The 20865-nt window shown below is 37.3% G+C and overlaps 1 long non-coding RNA gene across 1 annotated transcript; it reads right to left on the reverse strand.

Annotated features, from left to right (window-relative positions):
• Positions 1–12102: 12102 nt before the first annotated feature.
• LOC121085831 lies at positions 12103–19844 on the reverse strand. The gene is made up of 3 exons (XR_005827203.1): positions 17386–19844; positions 15292–15397; positions 12103–14158 (listed from the first exon to the last, which is right to left on the reverse strand). It is a non-coding gene; the product is annotated as an uncharacterized LOC121085831 (long non-coding RNA).
• Between the last annotated feature and the right edge of the window lie 1021 nt (positions 19845–20865).

A 20865-nucleotide genomic window follows, 5' to 3' on the forward strand; every position in this document is an offset into this window, starting at 1 on the left:
TTACACAGTAAATACCACACAGAGTCTGTAGTATGCTAGAGATCTCTCCTACACTATGAGGCAATAATTATGTGGCAACAGCTCTTCTGCAGCATCCAGAGTATAAAGAAGCTACAGCCCAAATGAAGATTGACCTATAGAGATACAGTTGCTAACTTTCAGAGTATGGCTTTTCCCCCCCCCCAAGTTTTCTTCCTAAAGTGCCACTTATTTAGAGAATAAGGGCAGTGTGAAAATGGAGAAACACACTATGAATGTGATGCAAACCATGAGAATAATTTTCAAAATTTTCAAGAGGCCTTTAGATAGGAGAAATATCTGTCTGCCAGTGACTAATATAACCAGCCAAAGGTCTGCATGTAAACAGCACCAGTCACAATTGCTAGTAGAAAGCCACCCCAATTCCACAATCAGGTAGTAACTAAGTACCATGACAAAAACCCACAGTTCAGATCTTCGTTTTCATCACTGCCACACAGACAAGAACACACAGGCAAGTAAGCTGCGGCTCCACTCTTTAATACCTGTTGTATAGAAGGACAAATTTCCAGAACTGGAAACATTGAAGAGCAAAATGGTATTTGCGTGAGAAAGACTTTCAAAAAGGAAAGATCAATCCCCCCTCCACTGACTGAAGAGAAAATTAATTACTGCAGTTGGCAGAGGATAAATGATTCCAATTTACAGAGTTGTGTAATTATAGCAGCTGCAGAGTCGAAGACTGGATGTTAACTTTGAACCTCCACCCCAACATGACATTTCTACTTGCGTTTAGTTCTGCCACTTGTGAGCATGTTGAAAGTTCTCTCACTGTGTCTTCATAATTATATGTTGGTTCAAAAATAATCATTGGCTTCATTGCATAGATGAAACCTTATCATCTGGTTAGCAAAAGGTATGTTGTATCATCTTTGAAGTGCTGAAATCCCCACAGTGGAAAATTTATTAGGGGAAAGTGATGTTATGGCAACACAATTAATTCTGCCACAACATGTAGAATTAACTACACTGTTCAGAATTAAGGATTCAAAGAAGAGTTCAAAGGAAGAAAAATACTGTATGTCAAATCATAAAGTATAACCTTTGTATAAGATCTAATAACACCATATTGTAAAGAGCCACCTCAGTGAGACATCTAGGTGGGAAAAAAAAGGAAAATAAATGGTTAAGGAGATGAGGAAACATCGAAGATGTTTTTCTTTTTTTTTTTTTTTTTTTTTTCTCATGGAGGTTGTCAGTTATGCTTGTACAGAGAATTCTGTTCTCTTTTTGAAGCCAAGAGGAAAGTTTTTAATCTCATCTTTAACTTTAATCCTTTAAAATATGTAAGAGATTTAGACGTGAACAGTGTAAATTTGGCAGAAGATCCTAGCTATGGAAGTAAGGTAATTTCTTTCAACTACTGATTGCCAAGGGAGTTCAAAGCCTGCCACCTAAACTATCTATCAATTCCAGCTACAAGCTGCAATCTACTGATTTTTTACATTTCTTTCTATTGATCAAAAATATTTAGAAAAGTCACCAGCTACGAATGAGTGAAACAATGTGATTATTACATACAGGGATGAGGGCTGTCTAGTGCTGTTGCTTTTTCCAGAACAAATGAAGAATGAAAGACATTTTCTCAAGCAATATGCACAATAGCATCTGTGGTGACTCTGTAGTTGTTTTATGCACCAACAAGAAAGGAGCTAGTCCACAAGAACAATTTCAGAAAGTCTTAGAAAACTGGCAACTAAGTCAAACGCTCAGCTTTTAGTACAAGGAGACTATTTTGACTTTAACGAACAGTTTTATGCCATCTGAAGGTCACATAAACCTCATCTACCAAGGCAACGGACTTACATTCCATCAGTGAAATGGAGATACAGAAGCCACCGCATGACTTTTTGCCCTAAAGTACCAGTACATACATACATACACTGAAAACAATGAATTGCCATTCAGCACCATTAGGCTATTGTGGTTGAACTATGGCAAATCCCACCGTATCCCCAAAGACTATGTTCCTATTCCACTGAGCCCTTCCTAATGGAAGTAAAAAACAGTTTTTCTTTTTTCCCACAGAAGGTTACAGCAAAGATTGGAAACTAAAGAAGAAATTTATGTGGAAAACTGACACAAAGTAACAACATACCTTAACTAAGGTTACACAGAAATGTTTGGGAAAGCTTAACATTGAGCCAAACAGCTGAAACCTGCTTCTTCTGGTCATGGTCAGCCTCTGGTTTTAATTACCTGAGTAAAAATCTACTGGCTGAACTCAGCTAGCAGATTGACACCTCACTATTTAAACCACCCTTATTTATTAGGCAAATTTGCATTGTTTTCAATGCCATTGCATTAACTAACGTAGAAGACAGCTGAGGACTGTTTTAAAAAGGACTGACTCAAAATGACTAGAGATCTCAGGTTTTGGCCCTATGCAACTGCAGTGCAAAAGATGAAGCAATTATATAATCAGATAGGCTTGGCCTTGTCTACTCTGATTAATTCAACATGTTCCAAACCCATGTCATATGAACAAAAAAATCTAATCCAGAACGAAATGACTATGTCATAAGGATGAAAAACTAATCCAAGAGGGCCCACATCTGTTCTCAGTCACATCAGACACAGGACAAAGTGAAATGCCATTGAACTTGAAGCATTTTATATCAGTGCTAATAAGATTAGGATTTATCTTCCTCTCCCCTCTCTTAAATAATGTACAGCATAAGCATAATTAAAAATCAATATGGAAGAAAATAAACAGCACTGCAGTACTTAATGCAGATGTAATAACCTTTAAAATACCATAAATTAGTTGTTTCTGTTGGATCTAATGTGCATAAGGTCCCATTGTACAGATGAAACACTTCATTATTTTACTTACACCAGTTACTGCAAAACTTTTTAAAAACATCACAGGCATTATCACAAACACTGATCCTGGGTGTAAGATATGCTTGATGAAACATCCTGAAAATCTTAAGCAAGCATCTGGTATATTTATACAAGCTATACTCTTACATTATAGGTTAAACTTATGTAACTATATCCAACTTAGAATACAGGAATCTGTATTAATGAAAAGCTCCTACAGAATCATAAAAATGCTGCCAGAAAAAGGTATTCAGAACCTTCCAGAGATATGCAGGAGCTAGTTTTATCAGAGTTCTGCCAGGACCTAGTCCAAATCCCTGTAAAGTCAATTCAGTCAACTCTGGAACACCCCTCTTAAAAATAGTTTTATCCTTCAGCAAACATTAAAATAGGGAACATTTAAACAAAATATTTTTTACTTTGCCTATAATTTTCTATTAGCCCTGTTATTATTGAGGGTTTTTTTCCAAGCTTTCATCTCCACCACTGGCAGCCTTCTGTAGTTGGATTTTGCTCACCTTCATAATACTATGATTTGTTGCCATGGAAATTATTGCTATGTCACAAATAGAAATTTATGCCTTTGTGGAAAGAAACAATATTCTAACCTAGGAAAGCACAAATATCTAAAACTGGAAATAGACAAAAAAATAAAAGCAGCTTGCTGTGAAAACTTAGCTAAAGCTGAATTGGGAATCAGAAAGAGGCTTTAACACATTTGCAGTTTTAAGCTGTTGAAAAGTCCTTGTGTGCATGAAGAACATGTTAGATGCATAAAAGTTTTCTGGTTATGAGCTTACTACCTCTCACTGTACCTAGGCAGAAAAGAAAAATAGATTTATACTAATTGAGCACAACTAAGAATTTAAATATAAAAAGAAAGTGGTATACTCTTCAGTCAGCCAGGTTCATTTGAATACAATAAGAGTATGGAGACAGTCGTAGCACCCATATTAGAAGTTTGTCTTCTCATGGTTCCTACGTACCTGAAAGAGACTCCAGACAATTCTCACAGTGCCTAAACTACAGTCCTGTTCTGACCTTCTAGAAGGGTAACTGGGCTTTTAAATTATTTTACTTTTTCTGTCTCCTATTTTTGCATGTGCTCTCTATGAATGCTGCTGGAATCTGTTGTGGCCGTATCCACAATGACAAACAAAGTAATCTTTAATGCTTATTGATCTACCCTTTTTTTTTAAAAAAATAATATTCTATAGTAACTTGAAGATCATCTAAGTAATCTCTTAAACCTCACTTGATGTGACAATTTCACTTGTATTATTCTGTACGCATTTCTTCTCTCTGATTTTTTCCATTTCTGCCTAGGAGAGATTCCTTAAAAGTGTAATTATTTATTATTTTTCTGCACATACCATTCTGAATCTTTACACTATGGTAGAAATGAAATCTAGACAGAAAATTGAGAACCGTACGGCTTCAGATAGACAGAAGAATCTATACCTTTTTTTTTTTTTTTTTCAATAACATGCTACTCATACTGGTTTCCTGCAGAGATGCTTTTCAGTTGAAATAAACTAAGTCTCATAAACAAGAACATGCACCAGAGAATAAAGACTGCTAAGAGGATCTGAACCTGCAAGTTCAAGAAATGCTAGAGCTGAGAACTTCCAGACAAGGATTACCATTCATTTTTCTCCTTGAAGTCATCACTCTGCAGAAAGAACATGGAGGTGTGAATTTCCTAGTTTTCCTGCAGATCCTTGAAGCACAAAAGATCGGGATACTTAAATTTTTTGTCCTTCATCAGGAATGAGAACTGGATATGGTTGACATATAGTAAGGACTTATCCATCTTTGTGAAACTAGAAAATGTCATTCCTCTCGTCCTCCCACATTCTCTTGAAATATGATCTCGAGATATAATTGGTAATAGATTTCACAGAGGGAAATTTATTCCTTCTTTGTTTTCTTTACTTTCCTTTTACCTTCCTTGGTTTTCAGCATAAAACAAAGGGGGGGGGGGGGGGGGGAGGGGGGCGGGAAACAGCTAGAAAATTAGAAAGATGTAGAATATGAAGACTAAAATTATTCTATTATGAACCTCAAAATAGCAAACAATCTCATAAAGCAAGCTTTCTGGTTTGTTTCACTGCTTTTTGTTTTATTATTGTCATTTTCTCAGTTAGACTAATTCAGCTGACCAAGATTTCATTCACACAATTTTTTTCAGAAAGCTTAAGAATAGCAAAGGCTTGCCCAAATAAATATTCATGAAGGCATTCCCACCAGATATGGTCTCACAGCTGAAGAGATTTTTTTATTACTATTATTCATACACTGGAGGAGATGAACAACTATATTTCCAGAAAGTCTGCAAAGATAAAAAAAGTCTTTTGTATAACCCAAGAAGAATCCTCTACCCAAGAAATAAAAAAAAGACTGTAACTTTGACAACCCAGCTCCTGAGACAAGTCACGAAAACCAGATGACAAATTCCATTTGTCAAGTAATCAATATGGTTAAGGTTTGATGACACCAACAATTGTCTAAATAAATTAAAGAGTCCACTTAACCATCAATCTTAAAATAAGCTAACGTTGCCTTCCAGAATCATCTAGCCTCTCTGGCACAGGGTGGAAGGGTAAGATGCTGAAAGACTGCCAGCAAAGCAGGAATGCCAGCTGGGAAGAAAAACAAAAAGTCTTTTTGACTTAGCTAGGAATGATGGTTAATATTCTTGGTGAGAAGAGCTTCGGTAGAGTGGATGTGGGTGATATTTTCTAAAAACAACAGAAAACACTGGAAAATGGATACAGTTGAAAGAGCATTTGTGAACCACAGAGTGGAAGGATAAGAAAATAAGGTAGCAAATATTACCAGGTACAGGATACATAAACACATGTATGATCTGCAATATAAATGTGTTTATATGGTAATAATTTGATTTATTTTGCAAAGAAAAGAAGTCAAGGTACTTAAAGCATGAGGACATTGTTCTGCAATGCTAACAAAGCATTCTATGCACACTAACACACCAAGGCTTTACCTGTCCTTCACAGAGTCAGCAACAGCTGTAATGTGTACCGCTTCTTTCACCCTTATCTTAAACACACATACTGCATATGTATATGTCATATATGTCATAAAATACTGCAGCACACTAGAACCTACAGCCTGGAAGTGAATACGAACCTTAACAAAATTTCACAATTACGTACATATAATACAACTGATGAGAATTTTTTTGGCAACAATGGATACTTTTAGCGATCTGGTTTGGTTCATAGCACCCTTTCACATTTCTTTGCTAACCTTATATAGTTACCTGAAGCTTTATGTTTTATGCTTGTTTTCTTTGGCCAAATAGTTTAAGCGACAAAACTCTTCATAGGAACACATGTAAAAGCACAAAACAGTTACTGTGTTTCTTATGTTCCACCACTGTTTCTTCTAAAAAGTCCACTGATTATTTCCACCCACCCACCCACCCACCCTTAAATGAAAGTGGAACTGGTCAATCCAACAGTTTTTACACATGGTCCACAGACAAGTTCTACAGTGATTAAGAAAAGAGCTTAGCATCAATAATAAGAAATTCATTACAAAGGGGTTTGGACAGTCACTCATTCACTTGGAAATGTTTATAGAGATCTGAAAATCAAAGAACTTTGAAAACAACTGTGCGACAATATAAATATTCCTTAAAACAGATGGAAGTCTCCTCTTTGAGGAGGATGTAATGATACACAGCTGACTATGACATCAGAGACTGATGCAAATGATGCCTTCATTACTGACCTGATTAGTCTTAAATCATGTAACAATCATGCAAATATTCACTTCAGTAGTCTCTTTAACTTTCACAGAATTACAGCAAGAAACAGACATGCAATTATACAAAACAAAGCTCCTTGCATCTATCATTTTTCAACAAGGAGGATTTACTCAAGAGGCTGCAATTTGCTACAGAAACATCTTAGTTTTACCACAGGTATTTTCAGTCATGAAAGCAAAACAAAGCACTGTATTTCAAGTTAGCGCTATTGTGAACTAAAACATTTTGGTTTGCTGAACTGAACCATAGCATTCTGTTCTGGCTTTGTTAGCCACCAGCCTGCACCTGCCACAGTCCAACATCCAAGCTGCTGTCCCTGTTCTCTTCAACTACATTTCCCATCAAACAGTGGCCTACGCTTTGATGACAAAATATGACCCACCACGGGAAACCTAACAGCACTCACGGGCGAAAGCAAATACAAAACACGGCAGCTGTACGCCAGCGCTCCTGCAGCACTTTAGCATTTTGCGCAGATGCAGCGCAGCACCAAAGCAAGACCCGCAGACCTTTTCACTTCCAAGTAATTTTGCTACTGTCATAACATTTCAGAACAAAACCAGACCTCTAGGTAATGTCCTCCAGGGACTGATGTTCCACTTTTTACCTCTGTTTTGATATATTTCAGCCAAAAAGAGTGCTTTGTATCAATTCGTGCAAAGGAAAAAAACAACTTTCCATTCATTTGCAAATAGTATTTGTGCTTTATAAAGTCTTAAGATTCTGCCAAGACAAAACGTCGATGGCCTGCTGTCTGTTCAATTTCCTGCAGCTTGAGTAATGTTTGACCCACATTGGGACTTAGTTTATACTTTTTTCATTGCAACATTTTTATGTTTAGGACATAATTTTATGGGGTTCATATTTTTACAGCTCAGGACAATTTTCTTTCACCACCAAAAAAGGTGCAATTGATACTAAATTTTCTTTACTCTTTTTTAGCCTTCAGAAGCGTGCTAGGCATTTCACAGGAGGTATGAAGGACATTAGTGAACTTGTGAAGGTGAACTGCAGTTTGTAGGCTATTACGTATTTTACGAGGGCAATTAAAGAGAGATACAAATTTCAGATTAGATGTAATTTTATATCTTAATTTGATTACAAATATAATGATGTGCTCCTCCTCAAGATATTAAAATATCAACATAATAAAGCACTATTTTTCATCCAGTTTGATTTGCCCGATCACAGGAAGCTAAATGCAGTCAGCTCTGTATCTCAGAATGTTTCAAGGGCCAGAAGAAGTATAGTAAATTCATGTTAAGGTACTTCAAGATGAAACTGAAGAGAACATCCACACTCAGTAAGGAACTGGAGACTACTTAAGATACACTAAGAATGAGGGTGTGTCAGAATTCTTGTTCTATTACTTTTCAAAGCACAGACATCCCAGGCAATCTGGCTCTGCCAGGATGGGTACTCTGCAGAGGACAGGATCCTTTCACTCCTCTCTCTGTGAAGCAAGCAGAACACGTGAGTGCTGATGTTCACTTTTTGATTAGCACAGGCTCCGCTGGGAAATGAAAAAGTCTTTTTCAAAAGCACTCCCCTTAGCTTGAGGGAGTTCAAAACCACGTCTCCAGAGAGTATTTTCAACATCAAAATACATCCTGTTCTCAAATAAGGACTTCTCTGTCTTCGCTTTTGAGGCTATGAAACTGGACTGGTAGAAATCCAGATTCATTGGCTCAGAGACAGTAACTGCCCAGTAACTGCATCTAAGTGGGGGTGACCGGGCCGGAATTCCAGGTGTTCTCTCAAGGACTGTTTAATGCAAAATGCCAGTGCATCCAGCATGCTCATAACACACCTGATGGTATCTCTCTTCCAGGGACCTATGTTAAGAAAGAACCAGTTTCTGCATCCCAAATGGACTTAGTTTAAGGGGTATGCACTGACCTCATCAAAACGGCCCTAGTACTCAGCGCGTGTGGAAGATGACGGCTAGTGCACTTGGGATACCAGAACAACTGTGGGAAGGTACCTTGCAAGTTTAAACATGCGTGGTCCTAGCCAACAGCTGAACAGGAACATTCTGGAAGTCTGTGATTTCAGATGGCAGTGTCTAATTCATGCTTGTAAAATGAATTACCGAATCTAGCCTGATGTGTGCTTGTACTCACTCCTGGGGCATACTCAGGTACCAGGGTGGGCAACAGCGCATCCCAGAACTCAATCACTCAAAATACAGATGTTATATCCCATAAGGATTTGGGTTTACACTGCTTCCACCAAACTCTGTAGTAAAATTCTCCACTGCCTCTGACATGAGCAGAAGCAGGTACATTAGTGTTGCCCTTGAGTTGTAATTTGTCGGAAGAGGACATCAGTCCAGAAATATACACATATGAGAAATCTGCCTAAACATCTCCAGCCTTGACATTATTACTTTCTACCACCAAACTCATCCTTGAAGTAATCTATTTTTATGCCCTTCTACAGCTTTTCACCAATTCTTTATCCATTTCTGCACAAAAAACAGCCTTAAACTTTAATAGGTTTCATGACTTTTATTTCCTCCCTATTCACTGAATTTCATCTCAAAGTTGCCACATGTTTTATACTTTTAACACAAAGATGGAGTTGTGATTGTGCCTGGAAGATTGGAAAATATCTATCCTTAGGCTATATTATATGCATATGAGGACCTAATACTATTTAAATAACAGTTAAAACCACAACCTTCAAATACAAAGCCAGCTATTAAAATATTGCTGGAGGCAATGTGGCAAGGTTTATACTAGCTTTATGCAAGATACAGGAACAAGAGAGAAGGTTGTGTCATTTGAATGACTACACTACATTCCTCTCTATTTTCTAATTATCACAGATTTAATCAACTTGTTCTGTTTGTATATTTTGCAATAACCTTTCCTCTTCCTCTTTTTTTCAGGGAGGAGGAGGAGGAGAGGAATTTATATAACATAGTAACTTTAAAAAATATGAGCTGCATGGAAGACAGAACAGCAACTAAGATACTGTGATTAATTTCATAGTCTTCCAGTAGGAAGTATTTAGTTTATCGGCACATAGTAAATGAATATTAAAATATGCATACCCCAAGGCTACAAGTGAAAGTAGATAACAGCTGTTGGTCTAAAATGTGGTTCCATAATGCAGAGATTGGAATAAGCTTGTAATTATGAATTAAAGCTCGAACAGTAGAAAAAAAATTACAAACACATTACGAAGATACTCTTTAGCCTATACCATTTAAAACCAGTTCTCTTCATTAAAAAAAAAAATAGAGAGGGGAAGGTATTGCTCCTATTGGGTTGAGAAAAAAAACACGTTTGAGTAAAATCAGCAACAACCAGCTGCTGCTTTTAGCTCACATTTTTAAAAATAAAGGTATCTCAATTTTACATCAACAGAAATTTCATAGCAGCCAGTAAAAAAAAAATTACCACTAATGAGAGATTTAGCTTTGCATAGCAAGTATACTATCTTTACACATGGTATCATACAGCTGGAAAAACAGGGGGGGGGAAAACAATAATCAAGAGCCAAATAGTCTGTTTCATTGCATTAAGTATACTGCTGGCCAGTCTGTTATTTCTTTTACTCAGTGTGCTGTCGTTGTGCATGAAAGATGTACGTCAATCTGAAGGACAGCGCTATGTCTGGCATTGAAAAAAATCCCTTCCCACACCGGTTTTTCCTCATGTACACAGTGTAGCTACTGGTTTTAGCTTATGCCTCAAAATTTTCAAATCTCTAACAATACAAGTCATTAACAGCGCATTTAAAGGAATGTTTCATGGAAGAAAAGAAAGAGGAGAGCATTTTATATAAAAAGTCTAAGCTAAACCAGTCTAAAAAGATTCTTTTTTATCTCCCACCAGGCAAAAGTTCTCCAAACACATATCAAGAAAAACCCAACGCCACCTGCCCCTCCTCCCCCACCAAAAAAATATATCTTGACAGATGTTAGTTGGATTTCCCTAGCAGCAACAGGCCACCACTCTCACAACCAGAAGACATCAAGCAGAATTTAAAAGATTATCCAGGATATGGAAGGGAAAGAGGGGAGCATTCACACCATCTAATTCCAGTGCACAAATTATAAAATTAATTTCCTTGCATACTAATGGAGAAAGATAATCCCCCTCAGAAGATAATTCAGACCAGCCTGGTTGCTCTGAATCACCAGAGGCCTTTTCTTTCTCTGTTGCCTAAACATGACACAGGCACGTTATCCCACAACGTGAGGTCCTTATTGTTACTAACCACAGCGCTACATGCTTCCATGGTACAGGAATCCTTGTCACTGTCTTGCACCAGCTCTGCCTTTGGAGAACCACTTTGGAGAACTTTGGAGCTGGAGTAAGATGATAGAACCTCTTCAATTGCATCTGTATCTTTTTTGATCTGCAATCACAAAATTACGGAGCTAGTGTGTCCAAGCAGCTGTGGCAGCTGAATGTAATTTAGCCTACTTCTCAGCTCTTTTACTTGATGGTCATAATCACATCTATGACTGTAGCATAGTCATACCTTGAATATAAGATGGGCACAGACAGAATAGGGCTTGTAAGAAATCAATATGATCCCAAAAATGCCAGTTAAAAAAGAAAGAAAATTAGTATTTAGTCCCGCTTTTGCAAGTTAAACAGAATTTTTGAAACTTGACTACTGATACAATATACATTTTAGTTGTAAAATCACAAGTAATTAAAACACTAAATTTCAAGGGTCACATAATATTCATCCTAATGTGAAAACAAACAAACTTTGACTTGATCTAACATGTAGGTCCTCTCACCAGAAATGCTTCTCACTTTAGTATGTCTAAGCTTTCTGTTCAGCTAAGGGGATGCTCTTCCTTTTTACAGTCTACATAGATAACTTCTAATGGCTTCTTCTTATTTTCATTTTTTTCTCACTCTCATCTCCTCCCCCAGGTGTATATTCCAAGATTAAAACAGCATGGCTTCATGGTAGCACGTGGTTCTTCCCTAAATGTGACTTTCAAGAGACTCAGACATCCGTTGACTAATACACTTGAATATGAAAGAAAATGGAACAGTCTTTAGGAAACCCATGAGCTTTAAGACTGTTAAAATGTTTAAGTTGTTCTGCTTTACACACTTTGATTTTGAAAGTCAGTACAGAGCCCGGATGAGTAACCACATTGCAGCTTTGTTTCATGTCATCACAAAGCCAAAGCTTGTTTATGATATCAGGAAACATCGCTTAGAATCACCAGTTTTTAATCTTTGTCCTGTTGCATTTGTCATCTTATGATTTCCAATAAGTACCTAATTTGTAGAGGACTCTTAGATTCAGCATCTCCTTTAGAGAAGAATTTTAGTGAGAATGAATTTTTTAACCATTATTATGACACAGCTAGTGTAAACGAATGAATTTTATATGAAGCAGACACTGTGCACCCACTTGATATATATTGATAAACAAAATCAATTAGCCACTTGTTCTTCAGGACTAGAAGGTTTACTCTATTGGATTGTTCTTTCCAAATGATTAAGTTTTCTACAAAGAAAGAAAATACAGTGACAGGAATTAAATTACAGAAATTTAGTAAATCTTTGCAAGTATTTTACAAAATACCATTCTTTACTTAATAAAGGGCAAGCAACATATTTTATGATTTCCCATTCATTCGACAAAGCTATAGTGTTTGTAATTGTGTATATAAAGCCATCAGTCTTGTAGAGCCGTCTTTAGCTGAGCAAGCCCCAAAGCATCCCGTCCATTCTGCTCAGATCTGATCAGCATCTTTATAGTTTATCAGCCTTGGGGTTCAATTTTGTTTTGGATGCTTTTATAAATGAGCACAATCACTGGTGAATCTGTTCTTCCAGATTGCAAAGAGAAAAATCGAGAGAAGAACTTTAGTAGATTACTGTGTCACTGAGGATAAAGTACAAGCACAAATGCACCTAAAGTAGTCTCAGAGATTATTTCATTGGGTGTACATTTTCAGTATTATTTCAGTAAAATTAGATGATTGTCTTAGTTATTATTGTTTTTGAAGCTATATTCTGTCCCCAGGCAAGGTGCATGATCAATGCACTATCTAGCAAAATCAATTTGTTGCAAAGTACTATTTATTTAAAAAAAAGGAAAGAGGGGGAGAGAAGAGGAGACTAATGCATAGCAAATGTGAAAATGATTATAAGACTTTCTTCTAGTAAAGCTGAATTTTATCATTGAAGCATGGAAGTTAAGAAATAAAACTGATTTCACTAAGCCTGTACAAAACTACTTCTATATACATATTTAAACTTCGAGGTAGCCAGTGAAAAGCCAGCATCAAATTTTGCGGCTCCTTTTATTTTTACTCTAAGAGATGAGTTTCCAACAATAAATTAATGGGACATATGATCTGCCTCTGCCGTACTAATCGACAACACAAGCGGTCCCATTTTTACATAAATAGGACACAGGAAATAATACTGTAGTATAATATAAAAGATTATTTCATTTCTTTTCTATAGCTATAAAAGAAATCTGTACTTGCTATGCTTTGTTATTCAAGATACCATCAATATCACTGAATATCTGATGGGTTAAGGGGAATGTGATTTTCTCAAATAGCAGGAAGGCTGCAGTCTCATGACAGATAGGGTCAATTTAGTTTTTCAAAGCTCTTGATGCTCTTGTGTTCTCTCTGTCATGGCCACCATATTAGAAGTGCGGTGGAAATCCATTACCTGCAATCTCAGTCGAAATATTTGCCACTCTGAATAGTTACAGGCAACACAAACTTCCAGTCAGTTGGAAACTCAGTATTCATATATTTAATAAGAAAAAAACACTTCAGAAAAAATGCCTAATTGGAACTGGTCACAGTTCCTGTCGCCTCTTCATTCAGGACCATCACCAGGGAGATTACAAAAGGTTCTGGAAATACATGAAATTATGATGCTGGACGCTGAAAAGAAAGGCAGTCTGTTAATCACATTATGAATCTGAACTCTGAGACCAGTTTCAAGCACCATCTATCAGTAAGTAGAGTATGCATGTTACAGAGACATCTACCACTGGTACACCTACATATGAACATATCCATTTCATTTTATGAGTTGGCCAACAAGATATGATAGTGAATCCAGGTGTCTTTCCATCCATTAGAAACAGTGCCCTCAGTACTGGATTTTGAGGTGGATAGTTTCTCTTCTAGCACATCGGTAGAACAAGGGTTATTTAGAATCTCTAACGGCACCATTTGCTGTCCATTTAATCAACCTAACCCTGCAACTGGAAAAAAAAGAGAGGAAGACCCACGTTCTTGTACAACAGTATGCTCAGTTAATCTATCTGGCCTTTGCTATTAACAATGCATGTTTTCAAGCAGCAGGGCTACACAATTATTTGTTTTCTGGTTTTACGTTATCAGACAATAGGTAGCATTGCTGAAGTAGATCCTCTTGAGGTCATGATAGCATGAGATTTGAATCAGCCATTTTCAAAAGGTAAGACAGCACATATTACTCAGTGGTACTTCATGAAGAAATGGTACGGTCGGAACAGCTGTGGGGGAGAGAGACTTGTCAAGTGAGTTAAAGCAGCCTCACAGGAATTAAAGCAACACTGACTTCAACCCCATGGGTGACACCAGTTAAAGCACTGAACAGTACAGACAGCTAGCTACCAATGTCCGTGCCATACCTACACAACCCCCTTGATTCTCCCTCTAGACCCATCCAAAACTGCCCAGAAACAGATGCAGCCTTTGCTGAGTGAGTGGGTAGATACCACAGTAAAGACAACTCAAGAAGCATGCACAGCTCCCATGTAAATATATTTTCCTGTCCTTTCTCCACCATCCTGTATTCCTGCTAACTGTTATTATGTTTTAATCTGCTCTCTTGGAAGTATTTTAATTGTTAAAGAAAAGAGAAAAATTACAGCATAATCACAGCCACCATAAATTAGAACTTGATTTCCATTGAAATTTCAAATTCAACCCTTCCTTTCCCCCCACCCACATATCTGAGTTTCAGTCCTTCAGCCTGAAAATTACTTCACTTGTACACATAGGCACAGGCACAAAAGATACAAAAGAACACTTGCATACATATCCAGACATTTGCACAAACATACACATGCTCACAGATGGAAGCATCCTAAAATTTCTCTTCTACTTAAGAAATTCCATTTCCTTAAATTATTCATGAGAAAATCTGTAAGGTGATACTGAGGTGCAAACAACCAGACAACCTCAAAAGCAACATGCTCCTCCTCTAACATTCCAAATTCCTTTATCAAATTAATTAGGCATGTGCTTATCTATTACTGGAAGGATTTTTTTAAAAAAATGTAACAGAATATGTTACATGTTAAAAAAATGTAAAAGACAGTAAAAACTCACTCAGAATAATGAGAAAGATGCCACAAAGATGAATAGGTGCCAAGCCACCTAGAAAAGATGTGCAATTCTGCAAATAAATCAACTGGCAAATTACAGTGACTAAAAAGAAATTTCCACACCATGGACAGATTATTTCCAAATAGCCACTTGAAGTTTCTTGCATTTGCCTCTGGTAACTGTCACTGTTGAAAGGGAGATACCAGGCCAGACACATCATTGGTGAGACGCAGCATGGAGATGCCTTATGTTCCTGACACTGAGGCTGCGCTGCAGACAAACCCACTCCACGCACCTGAGATCCTGCTTCAGAACAGAACATCCGTGACAGGCTCGGGGACCCTCAAAAACTGGAAACCACAAGCTTCCAGGGAGGAGTCGCGTCTGCATAGGGCACACTACTGTACACCAAGGAAGAGAGAATTAATAGTTCACAATCTGCTGCAGATGAGAGTATCATCCTGGCCTGACAGTTTTGGGTCAAGGACACTGAAATCAAAACATAAATTAACACACAGTGAATGATAAGGGGAAAAAAGTGATACACAGGAATTATTAGATGAAGAGATTATGACAAAGGAGTCACATGCTATTAGAAACCCACAGTACGATCCTCAAAAAGCAAATACACTTTTTGTTTGTTAGGGAAAACACAGTGGTAAAGCTTACGAGATTTCAGTACAAATATTTTCTCTCATTTCAATCTACATGTCACCTTTTCAGTTAGGTTCCACTCTGAGTTTTCTGTTTAAGTAGACTTCTAATATTGAAGCTGAAGACAATCAAAACAGACAGCATTTTTATGAGTTTTATGTGCATTCGATGATGAGTTGTAATATTCATGTATTTCTTATGCCTACTATCAAAGTGTAATCCAACTTTAGCACATTGCCAGGATTAAAAAAAAATAATAATAATAATGAGAAGGCTCAGTTTTGCTAAGTCTCAGATTTATCTCATGTATTACAACACACAATATTTTTATTAGGGCTTCAGCAGCTGCAATGTATCGATTGCATTAGAAAGGTTCCAAATAAAGAACAAAACATCAACCACACATATACATACAATTTCTGTTGAGGAAATTGTGGAGAATATGCTTGGAAGGTTACACTATCATCTCAAAAAAAAAAAAAAATCAAGATGTAAATATTTTCAGGATTTTACTGGCAAGTTGTTGATGTTTTCATCAATATTGAAGGTAATTTGGGAAAAAAAAATATTAAGCAGCAGATTCAACAGTAAAGCAACCATAATGAGATTGTTTAGTTATATTTAAACACACAAAGGATCCAGAAGACTGGAGAGCACACTTTGTTGAATCAGTGTATATAAAACCTTCTTATGTGGTTCAGACCATCTACAGTTGGTTATGACTTGGCAACTGAAATTTGTTTAAAATTTCACATTCAACCCTCAATTCCATGTATCATGGGTGATACAGATTGCCAGATTTTTGTGCATGTATGTAAATACATAATGGGCTCACATAGCACAATAGGATGAGGAAAATTAAATAGAGCAAAAAGTTCTTTGTTGCATCTTCCTGCTCCTAGAGCTGCATCTCAGATGTCAACATATACTATCCCACAATGAGTACTTAAGGCATTTCTGGTTTGTACAAGACCCAAATCCATCCTCTAAAATTCCCAATTCTTCAGACACACTGCTAGAAAAGAGAAAACTCTGTACCCACTTTATAGTGGACAAGGACTGCCTTTATCACATGATTCCTTCAAGGCCAGACAAAGCACCCTCATTATGCTACTCATGGGTTTGACATTACTAAAAAAACCACATCATACTGAAGAAATTCACCCATTTCATACTTTTTCATAGACTTGTAACATATCTTGCATAGTTAAACACACCCATCCCAATTTCACCTCCATGTAAAGCACTGGGAACAGACATTGAGTTACTAAACAGTCAATAGTCAAACAGTGGAGAAAGAAAGAAAATATAATCATGGTATTAGGAGAAAATCTCATCTGCAATCTTGAGCAATTAATAAAAATATTGTTCTAATTCAGTAGTTAAAATATTGAAAGATTGTTAACTATGCTAAAAATTAAAACATCTAATTGTATGTTTTGCAAATAACACAGTGAATGCAGCACCACCTTCTCAATAAATGGAGAAAGTTCACTAGTTTTTCCCCAGTTCAGATTTTCATGAGTTTATTAAAAAAATAACTGGTACTCCTAGTTATATAGCAACAACATCTTTTAGCAGCTTATTACGCCTTCAGGTCATAAGGCACTCAAGGCTGAAAAGCTTTAAAACCCTAAGAACACATGTGTTTTGTTAAATTCTAAGAGGGCACGATGAGACAACAAAGCCAACACTGGAGAATGAATGAAGACTCAATGTATATTTGGAAAGGCACCTAGAAGGTGACATCCATTTCTGAAGCTTGACAGTTTAGACTCTGGCAGTGAAAGACACCTCATGTTCCTTTGTCTCTTCTCAAGGGAAGAGCAGGCTGCAAATACTTCTTCATATCTGGAAAACAAATTAAAAAAAGATACAGGGAGAATTTCTAGATGAGAAATATGGCATAATTATTAAGGTACCATCACAACTTTCTTATTCCATACTACTTCTTTTTTCTGAGAGTCTGTTTGGTGATACAAAGGACATTTGACTGTGCTTTGATATGATCACTTTAATTTCATCCTTTCTCTTTTGACTACCGCCCCTAACATGATAAAAACTCTATAGAGTTGAAAATGCGAGATAACTGTAAAATGCAGATACACCTGCAAAACACAAATCAAGTTAACAAGCGTTAAAAAAATATATCCAGCAGTAATATAGAGCAAATCAGGCAGACCAAATGAAATTACCCTGACAAATGGCCAGTAGCTGGGACAACATAGGTATCTCTAGCCACAGAGATAATGAAACAAGAGCTTCTACGTTACACTTCCAAGACAGCACCCTACAGCTAATTGCAAGGATACTTCTTAAGGACTGAATCCCACCTTGTAGATAGACATCACCTGCAACTCCACTATTTACTCAATGCTCTTTTCCTGGTGAAGAAAACAGATAGATAGTGAGTTTGCCAAAGTTTTTTTTTTAATCTTACATTCAATCAACATGCTTTCCCCATAAACAATGAATAAAAAACACAGATGAAAGAGATTTTAGAAAATGCAAAATAATATGGCAATTATTACTATTTGAGATACCCTTTTGAATGCTAAACATATGACCACAGATATACATATAAAGTTTTAATTAGCCCCCAGTAATAGCAATGACCTTTGTTAGACATGTTTCCAGAAGCACTGATATCTGCCTTCAAGAAGTGTCATTCCTTTGTCTATATGCATATGCTCTTAAATCAACTGTCCTAGACATGCATAGTCAAATTCTAAAGTACTTTCCTAGTATGCATAGTTAAAATTCTCATTAACTGCTACCAGCTTCAATTCTTGTCAGTAAAAAGAAAGAAAGAAAAACAAAAAGAAAAAAAGAAAAAAGCCTTTACTTTGAAGAGCAAAATCAGGGACAAAGAAATCCTTCAAACTGTTGTGGATATTTCAAAATTATATCTCTTTACATTATAACACGCTTTAACTTACTGTAGAAAAATGGAAATAAATACTGTAATACCAAATGCTGCCATAAAATAAGTTCTCCTTTCTCAGTTTAAGAACAGTAGCCAAGAATTGCAAATGCTCATCCCCATGTTCCATTCCTCTATCCTGATATGGCTGAAGTACATGTTAAACTTCACTACCAGGAGTGGTGCTATTTTAAGTCAATGTGACTACTCATTCGACAACCAAACATCAAACCAAGTGGCCTTTTTCCTCAAGATGTCCAGCAGCCCCCATTACTATCAACTACCAGATACTTTAAGCACAATGTTTCCAACGCAGAGGTAACTGTTCAAACGTTAAATGCTCTCTAGCGAGGAACCTTTTAATGTTTTGGGTTGGTTTTTTTACAGCAAAATTCATTTCAATAGAATGAAGACTGTGGCAGACAGATGAGTGGACATTTGCCTTAAACGTTTCTTGGTACAAAAAGGTGTGAGCTTTGCTGACTCGTCTGTGCAGCAGGTGTTATAACCACAAGGAAGTATGACACACTGGTTTCCAGCCCTGCAGAGGCAGGACTGAGATGGTACTTTTTCCACCCTTGCATCCTATGGTTTTGGTGCCTATCAATAACTAACTGCACATGTGCAACAGTACTAGGTCGCCATCCTTAGGGAGGGTCTCATCTGATGCGACCCCAAAATAGTCCCCCTGCAACCACCTGGAACACGCCGAGTCTGTGTAGAACCAGACTGCACTTGCCCTCGCCTAGCATCACACCCAGCATGCATATGCATGAAGTTTCTTGGAACAGGGTGGAGATATTGGGACTTGGACTTTATAAAAAGGGTACCACCAGCAGCTCAGGTGAGACCGCCACCACCAAGATACCCAGAGTGAAGAGGACCAACGGGACCCCACAGGTGGTGATATCTCTTTTCCTTTCTCTTTTTTTTATCTCTCCCTCTCTCTCTCTTTTCCTCTCTTTCTTCCTAGAAACGTGTGGCACGGGACTTGCTTATCCAGTTCAGTAATTGCCATTGAGTTATTGTATCTACCCACATACCTTGTATTGTATATAAATAAATCATAAAATCAGTTGGCTGGTGTCATTTCACCTTAATTCAGTCCAAGGGGATCACAAACTTGGTCATTAGTCCCAAGGGGAGGGAGGTTGTTCTGAATGGCTCCTTTTGGGTCACGACAAAGACTGGCAGCAAAAGGCCAGTACTAGATGCATCTTAATTTTGGCAGGAATCCTGCAATTCTATTCTTAATTTTCTTTGCTTCCTTTGGCCACTATAACTTCCTATTTTTCAAAGAACCAATTTTTGTTTTGGCACTGTCCTTGTTTGCAATGGTGTTCTGCTGCTATCATAAATCCAGACATTGGATTTAGGGAAGCCATGTGCACACACTGATACAAGGATTTGATTGTTGCTGTTGCAACAGACTAAGACCTAACACTTACTGAATATCTCAGGCCTGTATGTAAAAAAATTTGTTACTACCACACTTTCTTCTACAGTTGCAGACACTACTAGCTATTAGCTTATTCCAATAAGGGACGGGCAATGCTTTAAGAACTGCCCTCCCAAGTGACACAAAAGGCCTATATAAGCACAGCACTCTGACTGTAACCACTAACAGAATGAGTCAAAGAGACAGGTTATATGTGGTGATGACTTCTGACACAGAAGGTTCCATCTGGACTAGCAGTTGGTAGCTTTCAATGGACCAATCTTCCATAAACATAGTTAATTCCTACTCGGAACAATCTATTATTTCTGGCCTCCGATGTCTAACGGCAGCAGTTTAAGTCATGTGCAGGCAAAGACAGAGAGAATTCTGTCTATTCCAAACTTACTTCATACCACCCAGCCACTTTCGTGTGCCCAGAAGAACAGGAAAGAGAAGACTGAAGCATCACCACCATTACCTGGTATAGCTGAGACAGCAGAAGTTTTTAATATATAGCTATGGATACACGTGTACCTACATTCAAAGTAGCTGGTCTCCTTTTTGGTGTAACTGCACTAGAACAGCACTCTGATTTAAAATTATCCCTTTCTACCTTCCCTGTCTAAAATTCCATGGGAGAAGGGAAGGAAAAAAGCACCAAACCAAAAAACAAAACCAAAAAAAAACCCAAACCAAATAAACCCCACCAAAAAAAACAAAAGGGGGAGAAAAGCCAGAGGTGGGGGCAGGGAGAGGAATCAAACAAGGGAGAATATAATATTTGCCTAAGCAAGGATATATGAGGGCAAAAAAATAAGTACAGAGGAAATTCTACACTTTAATTACCACATACT

The sequence above is a fragment of the Falco naumanni genome, chromosome 3 (genome assembly GCF_017639655.2).
Source record: "Falco naumanni isolate bFalNau1 chromosome 3, bFalNau1.pat, whole genome shotgun sequence".
Classification (NCBI taxonomy): domain Eukaryota; kingdom Metazoa; phylum Chordata; class Aves; order Falconiformes; family Falconidae; genus Falco; species Falco naumanni.